At 39.1% G+C, this 17,093-nt stretch overlaps 1 protein-coding gene across 3 annotated transcripts in view; it reads left to right on the top strand.

Annotated features, from left to right (window-relative positions):
• mmp17a (matrix metallopeptidase 17a) overlaps positions 1–17,093 on the top strand; it is a 265,578-nt gene that overhangs the window by 2,273 nt on the left and 246,212 nt on the right. Inside the window, exon 1 of one of the 3 annotated variants that reach the window (XM_057818401.1) lies at positions 2,381–8,265. The exons of the other annotated variants lie outside the window; for them this stretch is intronic. The gene's annotated coding sequence lies outside the window, so the exon portion shown is untranslated. Of the gene's footprint in view, positions 1–2,380; positions 8,266–17,093 lie in introns of those variants that run through there. 3 annotated transcript variants of the gene reach the window in all.

Here is a 17,093-nt window from a genome sequence, read left to right as displayed (position 1 = left end):
CATATCGTCAGATCATCGTTATCGTGAGCTTAGTATCGCAAATCGTTTCATATCGTGAGGTAGCAAGAGGTTCCCACTCCTAATTGACGCCCAGTTCATTTCAACTGGAAGGACTGACTGATTGGTGATATTTCAATGCCATTGACAGCGCCAGTGCCAGCCTCTCCCAGTCAAAATGGATTGGACATCTGGTGCCGTTAATGGCAACCAATGAGCAGAGGTGGATAGTAACGTGTTACAGTTATTTGAGTAACTTTTTGAAAAAATGTACTTCTAAGAGTAGTTCTAGGTGTCGACAAAGTCACCTGAATTTCGCAAGGCGCATAAAATTATGCATTGATAATAAAGGAAATCATATACAAAATGTAATTTCTTAAGACGTCACGTGATTGAACAGGCCAAGGTGATCACAGAACGGCAAGCTTGAGTCTGATTGGTTTAATGAAGTCATGTAATTATTGTCACGAAATCTCATTGGAAAAACTGGTTGAGCCAATGCTAGCATCTCTGAACAAAAAAAAAAAAGAAGCAACATCTAATAGGTAGAATAAAGAGGAAAAATGTAATGACTAGTGTAGCCCAAAGTAGCGGAGTAAGAGTATCATTTCTTCTTCACCATTCTACTTAAGTAAAAAGCATGGCTTAGTACAGGGTATCCACAAAATCTGGGTACATAGGAATTTTACTCTTTTATATTTTTGACGGCAACGTAGACCTATTCAATCGAGTTTGAATTTTTCAAGGCCATCAAATTATGCATTGATAATAATTGAAATCCTGTTGAAAATGTAATTTCTCAACATTAAAATTCTATAAAATACTTTCAAAACAATTTCATTTCATTTTCATTCAAACTCGATTGAGTTTTTGTCCAGAGATGCTAGCATTGGCTTAACCAGTTTCACCAAAGAGAGGTCGCGACAATAATCACATGACTCCATGATACCAATCAGACTGAAGCTTGCCGTTCTATGATCACGCCTTGTCAACCACGTGATGTCTTTAAAGCAATGTAAAAAAATATATATTTGAGATAGAGCGCCGCCCTCAACATGACTCGAAAGCAGGGATTTTAATCTCTTTAATCTAAGTTTTTTTGGGGCGCCGATTGACCACAAAAAAAACGGAGATTTGATCCTTTTAGTTTCATAAATGGCAATGTTTTCTCCACTAGAGGGCACGTATGCTCTTTTTATATCGGTAGATTTCTTTTTCTCTCGACGGAATTCAATGGTTTTTTTCTGTATTCCTGTGGCATAATGTGGTTATGTATTAGGTTATAGTCTTCTTCTTCTTCAAAGTATAATAAAACAGTTCATATAGATAAAAAAATAAAAATAAAAAAAAAGATTAAAAAGTAAAAAATCAAACATCGTAAGCAGTCACTCACAATGTTACTCATTACTTGAGTATTCTTTTCACTGTACTTCAGCGCATTTTTTGGATGCTTACTTTTACTTGAGTATTTTTATTATAACTCTTACTTGAGTAACATTTTTGGCTACTCTACCCACCTCTGCCAATGAGTTAACACCTTTAGTCAATTAATCTTCAGTGAGCCAACACTCATGTTTCTGGTCTTTCAAGAGAGTCAAACCCAGAACTTCAGAAATGTCAGTCAGCGGTACGTTTGATAAATAAATGGATGTGATGAGATTTGTTGAGCTTTCCCAAAAGCTTCCTTTGCTGATAACAAGGGGAGCTCACTGTCACAAGCGTTAGCCCACCAGGCATGAGAGATTATTACATCAAGGCTTTTCTCACTCATGCAAATTGCAAAGGGTACTTCCAGTTTGACTGCTTGTAAAGCTAAACGTCAATTGGATGATTTATCCGCTTCAATAAAGCGTATTAATTGCCTTCAAACTGGTAAATACTGACATAAGTATTATCCAAGTGCATGGAATCAAGAACAGCATTGACAAGTAAAGATTTGACCATGTTCATCTATAAAAACAACCTGGCAAATCACAATTTAAGCTTCAAGCGTCTCATTCTTGCGATCAATTCTGGTTGATCACTGCCTTTTGCCCAATCTATCCATGGTTAAAGCTGCCACAGTTAACTTTCAGCAAGAAGTGGGGTAAGCCAATCACATCAACCAGTCTGACTGACAGTCACATCAATGGACACTTCCATTTCTTCCACATAATAAATACAAGCATGTTCTCCTAATTTAACTCATTTGCTGCCATTGACGGTGATGGGCGTCTAATCCATTTTAATAGGAAAGGCTGGCAGTATGTGATCAAAGGATCATACACTTCCTGTCTTCCCAGTTAAAATGGATTGAACGTCGATCGACGTCAATAGCACACTTGCAAGTCTTCCGCGTTACAATGGATTAGTTACCCATCACAGCAAATGAGTTGAATTAAGTCAATACAGGAAATCTGGGGTACTTGTATAATTATGTCCCCTGTGATTGGCTGCCAATATTGTTAGGATTATTGAAATGGACAAATGGCTCGAATGTTGGGTCAAGTGAAGATTCAAATGTTGCCCGTAAATATGGCTGTCAGTGTAAATGCTTTGCTAAAATGTGATATGACTGGCAATCAATCCACGATGTACCCCACCTTTCACACTTGACTGTGATAATCTCCAGCTCAACTGTTACCCTAATGATAATGTTATATAAAAAGAATGGATGGATTGGAATAAGGGGCAGTTTACATGGTGACTCTGCGACACAAAGACGCAATGACTGAGTAGCGGACTCTCCTCGCGTGCATATGGTGTCGGCGAAGACTGAAGGCGAAGAGGAAAAATTCTGAATCCTGCCTCCAAAGTGGAAGAATCCGAATTCGGGGGATTTAGGGGGGCTTCCTCGGCATGCATATCAAAGGCTCCCGCGGCGCGAGACCGCGCCGATAACGTCAGCACTCGTACACGTCACATCGGGCGTGCGCAGCGGTGCTACTAAACATTAAAAACAGCAAATATGGCGTAATATCGGCTTTAATTTACTGTTTTAATAATATTTTTAAATTAAATATGTTGAATGTTTCCATTTTTGTGCCTTTTTGAACAAAAGAAAAATGCCATTGCTTCGAGTGGGCGGGCATTTTTTTCCGGGCTGAGGGAGCTTGGTGGGGTCAAAGTGCATCATTCTCTGTCGCCCTGGAAATCTGCACTGCCCCCTAGGGCCTGGCATGAATACTACATCGTTTTCATGCGGAATTGCGACATTGTTTGAATGGAGACGCAAATTTGAAATTTTTCGTATTCTTGGAGAGTCACCATGTAAACGGCCCCTAATTTAACCCAGAGAATTTGTGCCATCGTGTTTTTCTCAAGCAGATAATTTGAGAATGAATGACTGCCTCAGCTGGTTGTAGCCAGGTAATGCACCCTACATTTACTTATTTATTTGAAGGGAGAATTCTTTGTTTTTAATCCTTTTTACTTTAGCTCTTTTTTTTTCTATCTTGCAGTTTATACTTTGCTGCTGTGGTGTGATGAGCGCTGGGAACTAATTTCCCGAGGGAACTCTCCCAAGGGATAAATAAAGTTTATTGAATTTAATTAAATTGAATTGAAATATTTTCCACACTTATTGAGGAAAAGCTGATTTTACTTGCCCATGTCGCAGGAGTTCCAAAGATAATTGCCCGATTAATCAGCATGGCCAAATCGTGTTTACTAGTCGGTGTGACGTCACAAAAGGGAGGCAGTGTATGCACACACATTAGCACATACAACTCTGTCGTCTCTACACTGATTTTCAAGGGTGTAACTGTTGCCGTGGATGTATTGAACCGTTTCCGTTTTGCATTTTTGCTCTGGGTCACTCTCATTTTTGTTCTTTGATTTTTTTTTTTTCCCTCATAAAACTTATTGTTAGTGCAAGTTAAGCACTACGTGCGCACCCAGCTGTGGGAGTTTCTGCATGGACGCCTTAATTGATATCCTTCCAACACTCTTGCATCCACAGATAAGGCAATAATTCGTCATTTTATGGCGGACAGTTTACACAGTGATGCACATGGCAGACTTTATACATTCGTCTCCCTTACCTAACGTTATCGCCGAAAATTACCGGAAGTACCCGATCACGCCAAATGACTTTTATTTGTCGCTGACGACCCGTGAGACTGATAAAATTGCCTATAATAAAATCAACGCCACTGTTTTATTTCAAAACGGGTTTGAATTATGATTTTTTTATTGTATATATTTCATATCTGAATGTTTTGCAGCAAATTTTCCTCTTCAAGGTGAAATATCAAGTCATTTATCACTTATTTTTGTTCTGGAAATTGGACATATATCCAGTCACTGATGTTGTAGGCTGTGTGCGGTTCATTTCTCAATCTGTGGCAGTATGAGTGGGGGTGTGATGGGTAATCTGTCCATACAGTATATGTGGCGAGTAATTAAAAGCAAGTATACCAGGGTTTTGACTGCCCTTTGTCAGCTGCCATAGAACCCAGAAAATGGATGGCTGGACATATTGATAGAGCTCTAGTGTGTTGTTCATTATTTCCAGGAGTCTAGTCATATACTGTATAAGGCAAACTACTTAGTAGTGAGCATTTATCAGACACATTTTTCAGTTTGTTTCATTGGGACATTAAGAGTTGGTAAATTACTGATTTACATACAGTAGCTCTCAGCGGTGTCATACAGAGTCCACGTTAATTTATTTCTGCCCAGCTGTGCTATGACATATGCATCACATTAAATTCCTACTAAGTGATTTGTTAAAAGCCCTTTTTTGAAAATTCTAGCTAACACGTGAAAAAATGTAACCTTTCTGAATGTTTTTTTTTTTTTTTTTTTTTTTTTTACACATCTAAATGGCTTTTCAACTATACAAGATGTACTTTTTATTGAGAGAAAATATGTATGTGCGTCACAGCATCTTTGACGTGAATCGCATTAATTATACCATCTTTGGAGAGTGAGGGTTTTCTTGATTAACATTGATTTACTTGTTTTTACTTGTTTGGCAATTAAAAAAATTCAAATGTTATCTATTTAAAGGGAACCTCGGACTTAGACTTGTAGGTTCTAATAAGCCACAATTGTTCTCTTTTACTAAAATATGCTATTAGAAACCCATAAAATATTGCCATTGATGTGAAAATCTATAATATTTAGTACATGTTTGACCTACAGAGGTCACAGTGTTTTATGCGGGCAATGGACGCTCGGGGTGACGTCGTAGTTTGTCACTGTCACTACTCAACTACACTACCGGTGTTCTGCAATTCCTTCTCCGCGGCAAGACGTCCAACAAATGCGCACATCAGTTAAAAGCTTCAAGTAATTACTTTTATTGAGTCTTTTATTACCTTTTCATTGCCTCAAAATACTTTTTGCATGTGTTTCCATCTCATACTTTTAAGCATTGTGTTTTCTTGTGGTATTTTTAAAGCAGATTGATCTGTTGACCACATTAGTCAAGTCGCGTATTTAAACCACCCTTGTTTTATATTACTAGGTTTAAAATTTTCTGAAGGCATCTTTAGTAAGGGAGTTCCAAAAAAAAAAATCGATTAATAGATGCATCGCGATTCGACACGTGACGATTGGATTATCATTCATAAAGAGTCAAAAACGATGATTTTCCCTAATAACTTAATGACAGCCGCTCGTAGCGGAACGAAATTCAAGACACGTCTGCCCCCTGGACACCTTTAACGGACGCACGCACATTATGATGGATGCTGCCGGTTACTGAGCGAGAGATTTACTCTTTTTCAGAAGACTCGAAAATAAATTTGTGTATGAGATAGGCAGGGACCCAGCGGTCGTGATTCTGTGAGCAAGTTATTTTTTAGAGCGACAGGGAAAGAGAGATAGTTCATTGCTCCTTGTCTTACAGATGTCCAGTAGTAATTTCAAGTCATGTCAATTGAAAAATGTCCTGAGTGTATTGCTAAGACCCGTGTGCATCTATTAGAGGTGAGTACACGAACCCTCTTGTACTGTTTAGCCGTTATTTTTGTTGTTTTTGAGATGTTAACAGTTAGTGCCGAGTGCTAAGCTAATTAGCTAACTTGCTAACGTGTGTTTCATATGCAGAACGTGTAAAACCATGATTAAGTAGAGCGGTAACACTACAAAAATGCGAAATAGTATATAAATCTGTGAAAACAAAGTATATTGTTTAACAGTCTTATTTTTAAAGACACTTTGTTTCCAGAAAATGTGGAATTCATTTCACCTGTGTAAATTATTGTATTGTTGAGAGAAATAAGCACTGTCTTTAACTCATTCACTCCCAACCATTTTCACGGCAAGGCCCTTCGCTCTCTGCCGCTTTACTGGATTTTGACAGATTTTTCAAGGCCCAGAGAAAATTCTGTTCTATTGCATATAAACATGGAACCCACCAAAAGAAAGATTAGACTCTTCTTTCAACAGGAAAAAAAGTAAGTTCATATCTTTTTCCATTGTTTAGAAATCAGCATTAGAAATTAGCTTAGTTTGAGCAATTTTCCCATTTCTGATGAAAAAACAGAGAAATTGAGCTTTTTGTGAAAGCACACAATTCAGTTATAACTTTGACATTAACACAGCTATTTTCTGCTTTAGTTACATCCCAAACATCTGAATAATGTTTTCCTTTTACAAAATAACATAAACAACAAGACATATAGAGCTTTTGATAGCAAAGTAACAATTTATTTACATATAACTAATCGAGAGATGACGCTGTTGTGGCTGTGACAGCCGGGTAAACTTTTCCCTCATCGCCGCTTTTCTCATAAAGATGGATTTTTTTGAGTGTCTGCGAGGTCTGCTCGGCGAGCATCTTCCGCTGCACTGGTGGTCCCGGTCGTTCTGCTCGGTCGTCCGCCACCTGGCATCCTTCTGCCGGCAATCCGACCGTGTGGCCCGGCCGTTCGTCGCCGTTGAATCGGGTTTGCTGGTCTTACCAAATATGCTACTGCCCTCCATTGGCCAGTTTTATTGCTTTAAAATGGATTTTCAGCTTTGTGCTTTGGAAAACCCAGAGATGGCTCTCATGAAAACAAACGTAAAAGGTTATTATTAATTAATTATAGTATTAATACGTCTTTGGGACACTGAAACAATTAAAAATAGAAAGCATTTATGTTTTTGGGAGCAAATGAGTTAAAATGGGTAATGTTTTTGCACTGTCTTGTAAAAAATAAAAAAGCAACTTAAGGCCAGATTTTTGTTGTATGGGCATGTTTCCATCATTCCTGTTGAATCATTAGGATATTTTAAATAAATAATAGACATAAATTTGTTTGGCTACTTTATTAATTAGTCATGTATGATGCATTGTGATAATCGTGATAACCTTGGTCATCGTCAATACCGTGATCATCGTTCAATAATCGAATCGTACCACCCTGAATCATAAGCAAATCGAATCGTGGCGTGCCTAATATGGACCCCTAATCTTTAGTATGCTCTGTCTGTATGCATTTAAACAAAACAGGCTGAAAGCGCACTGTAGTACTTGGGTGTCAAATTCGCCTCTAGTAGCAGGTTTCGCCAGTGTAGCACATTTTGGCAGAACACCGGTTTTGTCCTACTCTCGTCTCGTCTCATCCTGTCTTTCCTGTTCATTTTGCTTTTGCTGCTCGTTTTCTGAAATATCAACAGTGCTGTCATGCTCATTAATGTTCCTCTCGGGTTCAAATTGAAAGGGCTGAACAAATGACATGTTTATGTCACTAGAGTGGTACTCTGAAAGCCCGGCAACATAACCATGTGACGTCACCGCCCTGCAAAGTTTTTTTCTACAACATTGGAGCTATACAATATGCAAACTTGCATGTAACTTTCAAAGCGTTGTCATTGTGAAGTATGCTGTTCTGCTGATGTTAAATAATGTTAAATTAAACATGAAAATGTTTCAATTCATGTTTGCTCACTTTCCTTGGTATTTTTTATTTTTTTTTTTGCTGGCCCCTGAGAAGAGAAGTACTGATTTAAAAAAATTTTTTTTTTACTATTTGTCTGTGAAAAATGCTTAGCGGTAGTTTGAGGCTACCAGAGTTGGAATAAATTTGAATTGTAGAAGAGAGTCTTAAAAATGTTAGTCGCTCAAGTTGCTTGCAATAAAGCAGGGAGTGGAAAAATGATAATGTTCTTTCTCTAAAAAAAACTTTCATTTTGGTTGCTGCGTGAATGCTAAAAGAAACTGCTTGACTCATGCTACATTATGACAAAACTGCAGTTGTAGCTACTAAATAATGGTACATGTTGCAAGATGGATTTAAACTCCAGGAAGGATGATACGACTCATTCAGGTCCGCCATTATTGACAGGTTTTCGGTAAGATCTTCGGAATTGTATAAATTTGAGCCTTCAACTTACAGGTTCCAGTGTACAGTATTAGCCTGCGTCTAGGTTTGTTGTTCTTTTCACAGCTTGTTTGCTTGCCAACCGCATTTCGTAGAATTTGAGAGCGAAAATGCAATTTCAAGTTCATTAGTGATAGCGAACATAATGTAACAGTGTCAAACAATCAGTGTGAACAGCCTGAATGTTGATGAGTTGATTACATGTTACTGTGGTGCAAGAGGGAGAGAGAGGACATTGCCATAAGTTCCCACAACACCATTTGATACGACCACAGTGGATGTACGTGGGTGTCATACCAGCCTATCAACTTAATATGGAAAGCACTTCATCACAAAATAATTATTTGATAATTCGTAGTATTACCCCTTTAATATGTTTGCACACCCACGCCGTAGTGTCCATAACAACCACAGGCCACACACTTCATAGCACACATCAGTGGTATTATTGCTTTGTTCCTATCCTGCCATGATATACTGTGTCATTGCACTGCGCCGATGTGCAGTTTCAGCACTTGAGTCATAACATCTAAAACACAATACGCTTTTGCTTTGTGCTCATCGGGTTATTTTCGCCTGGAGGATAGCCCCCTCCTCTCTTCTCCCACTGAAGTATACAGTAACTGATGAGCTTCCCAAAGGATCTGTACACCTAAAAGAGCAGAGCATTGTTATTGACACACAAGACTGACAACCAGTTCAAGAATGAAATGAAATTATATGATGTCCCTTGTACGTGTGTATAAATTAAGTAGATCATCATACGCATTTGTAGAGTTTCTAAGAAAATTCTACATATGCAAATTAACATTATTCCTTTAATTGATTATGCTTATCAGTGAGACCCTTAAGGGCAAATTTTTATGATCAATGTTTTTATTCATTGATTTCAAATTTGGCTCCATTCAGCTCTCTGTTATCTTTCTGAATGCCCTGCAAGTTTTCAGTGACTGGATGAGCCGGACGCCTTGCTGAGAAATAAGCATGTTGTCTGTCATGTGGAAGCTCTTTATCTACAATCTCACTGTGCTGCTCTTCCTTCAATTATTCTCTGTCATATTTCAAGCTGTGAAAAAAAAAAAAAGAATTACTTCAGTCTTGTTGGCCCGTTGTCAGTTCTTTAAGCTTTTTCTACCAACACTTTCTGCTCCCTATTGAGGCTTCTTAATGAAAGACAGTTGGTATTTTGTCATGAAATGTACGTCAAGCTGCAATATTTGTTTGAACTGGAAAATGGCCAAGTTGAAATTTGCAAGCTTTTTTTTTGTCTTTAGGGAAACGGTGACTGTTATCCGATGGAAATTGTGAGACATTGTGCCATCTGGCCTCTATATGTAATCCTTTTTGCGATATTCATTTCAACAGAAAACAACAACAAAAAAATGTTTTCGAGTACAGTACTACAACAGCTCTCAACAACCCTTTTATAAATATTTTTTTAAAATTAATTTTCACATTTAGTTATTACAATTAATTCACACATCTTGTGTTAGTTAGTTTAACTGACCAATTTTAAATATGAGCTATGCATCAATATATGTAGGTGAAAGTGTGATTAACCCCTTAATCTGTTTCTATTTCTAAATCTATTTTTATCGCAATTTTGATGTAGTTAATGGCCATTTTAAAGAACATGTCAAACACTGTATATGTTTTAAACAGTGTAATCTATGTTGCTGATACTTACAGTGGTTTGAAAAACTTTTTGGAATTTCTCACATTGCTGCATAAAATCATCATCAAATTTGATCTTATCTTTGTCAAAGTCATACGGATGAAAAAAGTGTCTGCTTGAACTATAATTACCCTAACATTTATAGGTTTTCATATTTTAATGAGGATAGTATGCAAACAATGACAGAAGGGGGAAAATAAGGAAGTGAACTATCACATTTAATATTTTGTGACCCCCCCCTTGGGCAGCGATAACTTCAACCAGACACTTCCTGTAGCTGCAGATCAGTCTGGCACATTGATCAGGACTAATCATGGCCCATTTTCTCTACAAAATTGCTGTAGTCCAGTCAGATTCCTGGGATTTCTGGCATGAATCGCTGTCTTTAGGTCATGCCACAGCATCTCAATGGGGTTCAAGTCCTGACTTTGACTTGGCCACTCGAGAACTTGTATTTTGTTCTTCTGAAACCATTCTGAAGTTGATCTACTTCACTGTTTTGGATCATTACCTTGTGGCAGCATCCATCCTCTTTTTAGCTTCAACTGTCTGACAGACAGCCTCGGGTTTTCCTGCAAAACATCCTGATAAACCTTTTAATTCATTCCTCCATTAATGATTGCAAGTTGTCCGGGCCCTGAGGCAGCAAAACGGACCTAAATCATGATGCTCCCTCCACCATGCTGAAAACCTAGAAATGTTTGGGTGGTTTTACTTTAAGCAGATGCTGTTTTTTCATCTGTGTGATTTTGACAAAGATCAGGTCACATTTGATGGGGATTTTATGCAGACATTCCAAAAGGTTCAGATAGTTTTTCATACTACTGTATTTATTTATTACTATATTACAAAGAGAATTAGGGGTCTAAAGTTGTGATTTTTGATCACATTTACAAACTTTGAATGTGGCTAGAGAGTGTATTTAATCCTATTTAATTCATCCTGCTTCCCAACATTGGTATCAAAAGAACTATTTACACTGAATAAGCCTTCAGATCTAATGACTATTTCCGATTCATGGCAATACATAGTCTACGCCAATTTAGTCTTCATTTCCATCACATTCAAGAAGTCCTGCATCATTCAGTCAGCAATGTTTCAATTGCAGTGGTAGTAAGGGCGCAAAATCGAAGATAGTCTTTAATAATTTAGTTTTTGTTTCTGAATGGGACAGCAGGGAAGTAATTTACTTTCTAAACCGTATTTCGACCAGCCTGTGTGCCACTGATGTCATCACCCTTGTAGGGTTTGTCTGTAATGCTGTGCATACCACCAGTTTTACAGCATATACACATTTTTTTCTTTAAATCTTTTTATTTTATTCTTTACCAGTTCCACTCCTTCTACCTCCTGCCCTTTGCGGAGGAGGCTTTCTTATACCAGCCCATCATGGTCTGTCTGATTACACCCAAAGGCCCGAGGATAGAGAGGGGCTCAGCAAGAAAATTGGATGCAGTGAAAGTCCAGGAGAAGTACCAAGGAGGGATTGGTGTGCTGAAATAACAAAGGGTCAAGTAAAAATGGCATATGTAGAATGAAGAGGGAGAGAAAGCTCTAGACAAGAAGTGTCGAATACAAATTAGTCTTAACAGACTTTGGAAGTTTTATACATTGAAGGGTTCATGTAGTATAAAAACCTATAACTGTTGTCAAATAAGCCTTACTTTTTCCCTGCACATCTGATTTTACATTCTCAGTCAAGACTCATTAGGATACTTTTAGCTAGTCCGTCCCAATTCTGTCTGATGTGCTGACCTTGAAACAGAAATGCTCCAGAGGACATGTACGTATTAGGGGCAAGGAGATTATTTCAGGCGCAAGAAAACTTGAATTTGTCGTTTTTTGCTCAAATATTGTGACTTGGTATGCTGGACATGTTAATACTGTGATGTTCTCCTTAGCCAGAAGTTTATTGGTTATGCAGGACAGTATGCTGGTGTGTTGTCATGGTGATGCAACCACAATTATTCTTAAAAAAAAAAAATTCTCACCTCTACCGATCCACTAAGCAAACTCCACAGGTTCTCTTTGTAGACAAGCTTGAATCACTATCGGAAATGACCGGCATTGGCTTTGCACCAGTATGTAGGGTGACCATATTTTGATTTCTAAAAAAGAGGACACTCGGCCTGGCCTCGAGATACTATAATTTTACTCGAAGATCACTCAAAGATGCCTATATCACCCACCTCTGGTAACTCAACTGGTTACTCAACAGGCTTTATTCTTTCAACAACAACAAAAAAACAATAATAATAATAATAATAATAAAAAAAAACAAAAAACGAATCATGTTAAAAAAAAAAAAAATAATGATATAATGCAGACCCATGGATATGAAGTCCAGTCAATACACACACACTGGCAGTTGGCTATGTGCCAACTCAACATTTTTTAAAATTACTATTACGACAATTGTCGTTGACAAATTGTTATTCCTACTCAATTTCTTCTCTCATTCAATGTTCTAGATTGCACGCAAACAATAACCGAAATAAACTGACAAGCTATTCAACCAGCATGTTTCCAAACCCAGCAGTTCAAAACTACATTACCGATAATGCCTAGCACGGCTGAGCTCACTGATTGCTACCCTATTAGCGAGTACGGGTGCCGAGGCAAAATCAGACTTTGCTATAAAACTTTACAATCATCGGCAGCGCAAAGATGTGACACCAAATGGGATTTTACAGATTACACCGGTACACAAATCTGACAGGAGTCAACAGTTGCCATTATATACGTATTTATCGTAAAAAAATAATTAAAAAAAACTCATAAGAAACACAGCTAATTAGAATACTAGCATTCAACCAAATAAACTAACGCAGAAAAATTACAAGACTCATACAATATACTGCATCTCTGTATACACGTATAACCCTATATACAACAGAAGACACGTGAATGACATTAACAGGAGATAAACTTACAGAAAGGTGTATGGAGCCACGCCTTTTAGAACTCCTTATTGAACTCCTTACTGTAGTCTGATCTTTGCCTGGCTCTGCCAGACTATTCTCCCTGTATTTCTCAAACACTGAGAGAAATTGTCTGGGAACCATCCCATTAACGGCCTTTCGAGCAGGTACAAAATCAATCGACAAATCAGATTCGTTTATTTGCGTGACGTGTTTTTCACGAGCAACGTCACTCTTGCGCGTCGAAAGTCGTCTCTTCAACAACACAGATGGTGAACGGGAGAGCCGAGAATATGTTCCAATCCACGGTAAAATCAAGTTTTAAATGACCAAAAACACATCGACACGAGTCATTGACAACAGTCTGTCTCGCGCTAGCCATGTCGAATAAACTCCGCTCTCTTCGTATGTTTACTTCCGCGCGCAAGTCCCTCGTCCTGCCCTCGCCATTTTACTAACATCACGTCTGCCCGTCGCTGATTGGTCCACTCCGCTGTCTGTTTGCTGTGGCTTGCTCGGCCCTGGAAACTGTATCCGCGTGAATGGTGGCCAGACTCAATAGCTGGAACTGCGGTGAGTCTGGTGTACCAGGCAAGTCTGATCTCTCGCCAAACTGTCAGTAGATGGTGGTAATTCCCCATGAAACAAAGGGTAAACTGCCAACAAAAAAAATGATCTACTCCTTCACTCCCATCTCCCGCCCCTACTAGTAGGAGCCTTGATTACGCAGGCAGGCGCTGCCCCCTAGCGGCCGGAGGGATTCTCTTCAAATTGGTCCAGTGAAAAATCATAAAAACTGGACATTTCAATGCATTTATGATATCCGGCTGGACGCTCCAGAGGGCACGTAATAGGAGGACGTTTGGTCATCCTACCTGTATGCATGCTGGCTTAATGTTAATGTAGAAGTCTGCTGTCTTTGTGCATGAACTGGTTTAGCTTAGTACAGTAGATGCGCTCGAATTGCTTAAATTGAGATGTTTGGGATTCAACTGAGGTAAAGACCCTTATCACTCATGGTTCTCAAATACGAACAAACAATAAATGAAAAATAATGAATTAGAAACTCATCACATATAAGTACTGAGTGACCGTTAAGAAATAATCACTGAGAAAAATAACTGAATGCATCTTTAAAAATCTGTGCAAAAGCCCAGCAAAATGCATCTTGGGAATTAACATTGCATTGCATGTCCTCATGCATAGTAGTTCGCCGTCATAGTGACAGAAATCCGTCAGCAGGGTGTGCTGGTGGGTTGTAATGCATGAGGAAATAGAGGCTTGTGTCGGGAGTTATGAAGGCAGAGTTTGGTCGACCTCAAGAGGTCTGTAAATGAGGTGAACATAGTGATAAGGCTGAAGGCGAGCTTACGAGTAATGCAATTGGTCTGCTACAACACGTTTTCTTTATCACTGTTATTGTAATATTTTAATTAGGGCTGTCCCAAACGACTAATTTTCTCCCGATTAGTCAGCCGACTATTTTTACGATTAGTCGACTAATCTAATAATTTTTCTTTTTTTTTAATTGGGGGGGTGGGGGGGGGGGGGGTTTGTTTACTAATTTAGCAATGAAATTTTTGTTGACGCTTATCAATTCACAAAAAACATATTGGAACACTTAAATTATTTATTAAAGTACAAATAAACACGTAAATAACAATAATAAATCACAAATAAACAATGAGTTCAAATGCTGATAGAATTAACTAGTGTAGCATCCCGATTGAAAAGGTGGACTCTTAAACTGATGGTTTACAACTTTTATTCCATCCTTGATGTAATCACACCGTAAGAGCTGCGGTGCACACAAATAAAACAAAACAATTAGAAATTAACAAAAACTTTTCACCTTTTTCCTATTAAACCTTATTTATATATCTATGAATTGCCTTTACCTTAATTTATTACCTTATCATTGACAATCTCTCCCTTGAGTGCAATCACTGTATATACTGTATATATTTATGACCTTTTAACCTTATATAATTTTCTATACCATAAAATAAGCCATAACATGAAATAAACTTTTCAGTTAGCATTAAGGACAATACTAATAGCACTTATAGGCCCATTGTCAATGAAACATTATTATTCAGTAAGGCGACAGCACCCTCTGGTGTACAAAAAATGAAGAAAAAAAAAATTACAAACTGGGTGACGGCATTTGAGGTGCTTATTCACCGCCGACGTGCAGCCAAGCCTGGCATTGAAGAGACAGGACAGAAGAGTGTACCCTCCGTTGTTTCTTTGAAATAAGTCAATGTTTTGGACACTCTGGTGCACTTTTTTTGGCTTTGTGCCGCTTTCCCCGCTTGCATACAGAGCATCCGACATTTTGAACTTTCCACGCATATATATTTTTTTAACCCTTCATTAACCGTCGACGGGATGTTGTGCTCGTCGACGGATTTACGTCATCGATGACGTCGACTATGTCGACTAGTCGGGACAGCTCTAATTTTAATGTTAATAAAATACTTAGACTGAAAACTTCATTCATGAAAATAGGTTGAATTAACTAAATTAAATACCGCAAACACCACCACGACAATACCCCCCCCCCCCCCCCCCCCCCGCATCTCGGTAATGTTAAAAAAATATATAAATGGTTTTTTTTTCACTTTGATCCATGTGTCCTATGATTGCCTGCCTGTATTTGTAATTCTTTGTCGCCTCATCATTATTAAAACATCCAGTGGGGCATCGCAAAACATTTAGCAATAATATGTTAAGTTCACGACTACATATCGATATCGGTTTGATATTGGCATCAGATTTTAGAGTTGGACAACATCGCGGGATATTGGTTATCAGTTAATAAACCATTATCGGACAACTCTATTAATTATCAATTTAATGTAGTGTTAGGATTTTGCTTATCATTTGTCGAACTAGGGTTTGAGATGAACTCTTCAGTGTGAGGAGAATGAAGCTATCTGTATTGTTGGGACACGGGCACAATGTCAAAAAAGAGCTTTTAGCCAGAAAGAAAACACAATGGAAGAAGGTTTGAACCAAATGACAGAGCAGGGGCAGCCATACAATAGGAAAAAAGGTGATAACAATTCTTTGAAATAAAATACGTGAGTTCTGTACAATGTAGAAAGCCTCTTTGCAACTTCTGGTTGGAATAGTGGGCAATGTTAATTTGTCGCAGAAGGTGCTGTGCTTGTACAAATTTGGTTTTTCTTTGGAAATTGGATTTATAGTGTTTTCCTGTCCGGTTTCACAGTGAGCACTGAGCTGAGCAGTAAATCAAAATAATTTATGCAACTGATTAGACTATGGTTCTACGTCTGATTTGTTAATGTAATTTAATCTACACATTTATGTGATGAATGGAAGTTAAGCAGCCTCAGTAATAGGGTTGTAGGTGGGTCCCACACAATTCTCTATGGTGTGGCTCCTGGGGCGTGGCCTCCTCTTAGCCTGGGCTGCCGGTTACGAGGGGGGGTGAGGGGGTGCTTCAGTGCCGCACCGACCCGCGGCGCCGTCTCAGCGCTCTCCTGCTTCCGCCTTCTTCTCTTTTCTGCCTGGGTATCCGCCTTGTGGTCCTGCCCAGGGTGCCGCCTATTCCGACTGGGGATGCTGTCCTGCCCCGGGCCTAGTGGGCCATGAGGGTCCCACGGTGTTTGGTTGGAGGGTTGCTGATGTGGCTGGTGGGCGGGCATGGAGGGGTTGTGGTGCGTCCCCTCATTCCTTCCCTGAAGGCCGGTTAATGGGGTGCGGATGGTCTGGGGGACCACCCTGGGTCCCGTGGGTATGGCGGCAGGACCCCTTGCTGGAGCTGCGGGAGGAAGGATGGACTGCGCAGGCTCACCCCCCGATTGGCTGGGGAGGGGGCATGCCCCCTGCCCAGCATTTCCACATACCTGCATGAATATCACACGTCTGATGGGTTTCATGCATGACTGGGTGCAATTAGACACACTCAAGTAGAGAGAATGTCGGTGCCGGAATTACCGATCAGGCAGCATTGAATAGGATGTCAACATATCCACACGCACGAGTGATTCACATGTTACTGGTTTCTACTTCTCACATTGCTGATTTGTTTACGCTCCACACCGCCAAATCATATCTTTTTGACTCGCCTCCCTCCTCTTTCTCCTCGGCCCACCACATGGTTTTCAATGGAAAATACAATTGGCTAACGATAGCACCACTATATTCATACTGTAGGTAGTGTAGGCTTTTAAT

This window comes from Corythoichthys intestinalis, chromosome 17 (assembly GCF_030265065.1).
Source record: "Corythoichthys intestinalis isolate RoL2023-P3 chromosome 17, ASM3026506v1, whole genome shotgun sequence".
Taxonomy (NCBI): domain Eukaryota; kingdom Metazoa; phylum Chordata; class Actinopteri; order Syngnathiformes; family Syngnathidae; genus Corythoichthys; species Corythoichthys intestinalis.
This window is presented reverse-complemented; position numbering and strand designations above follow the sequence as displayed.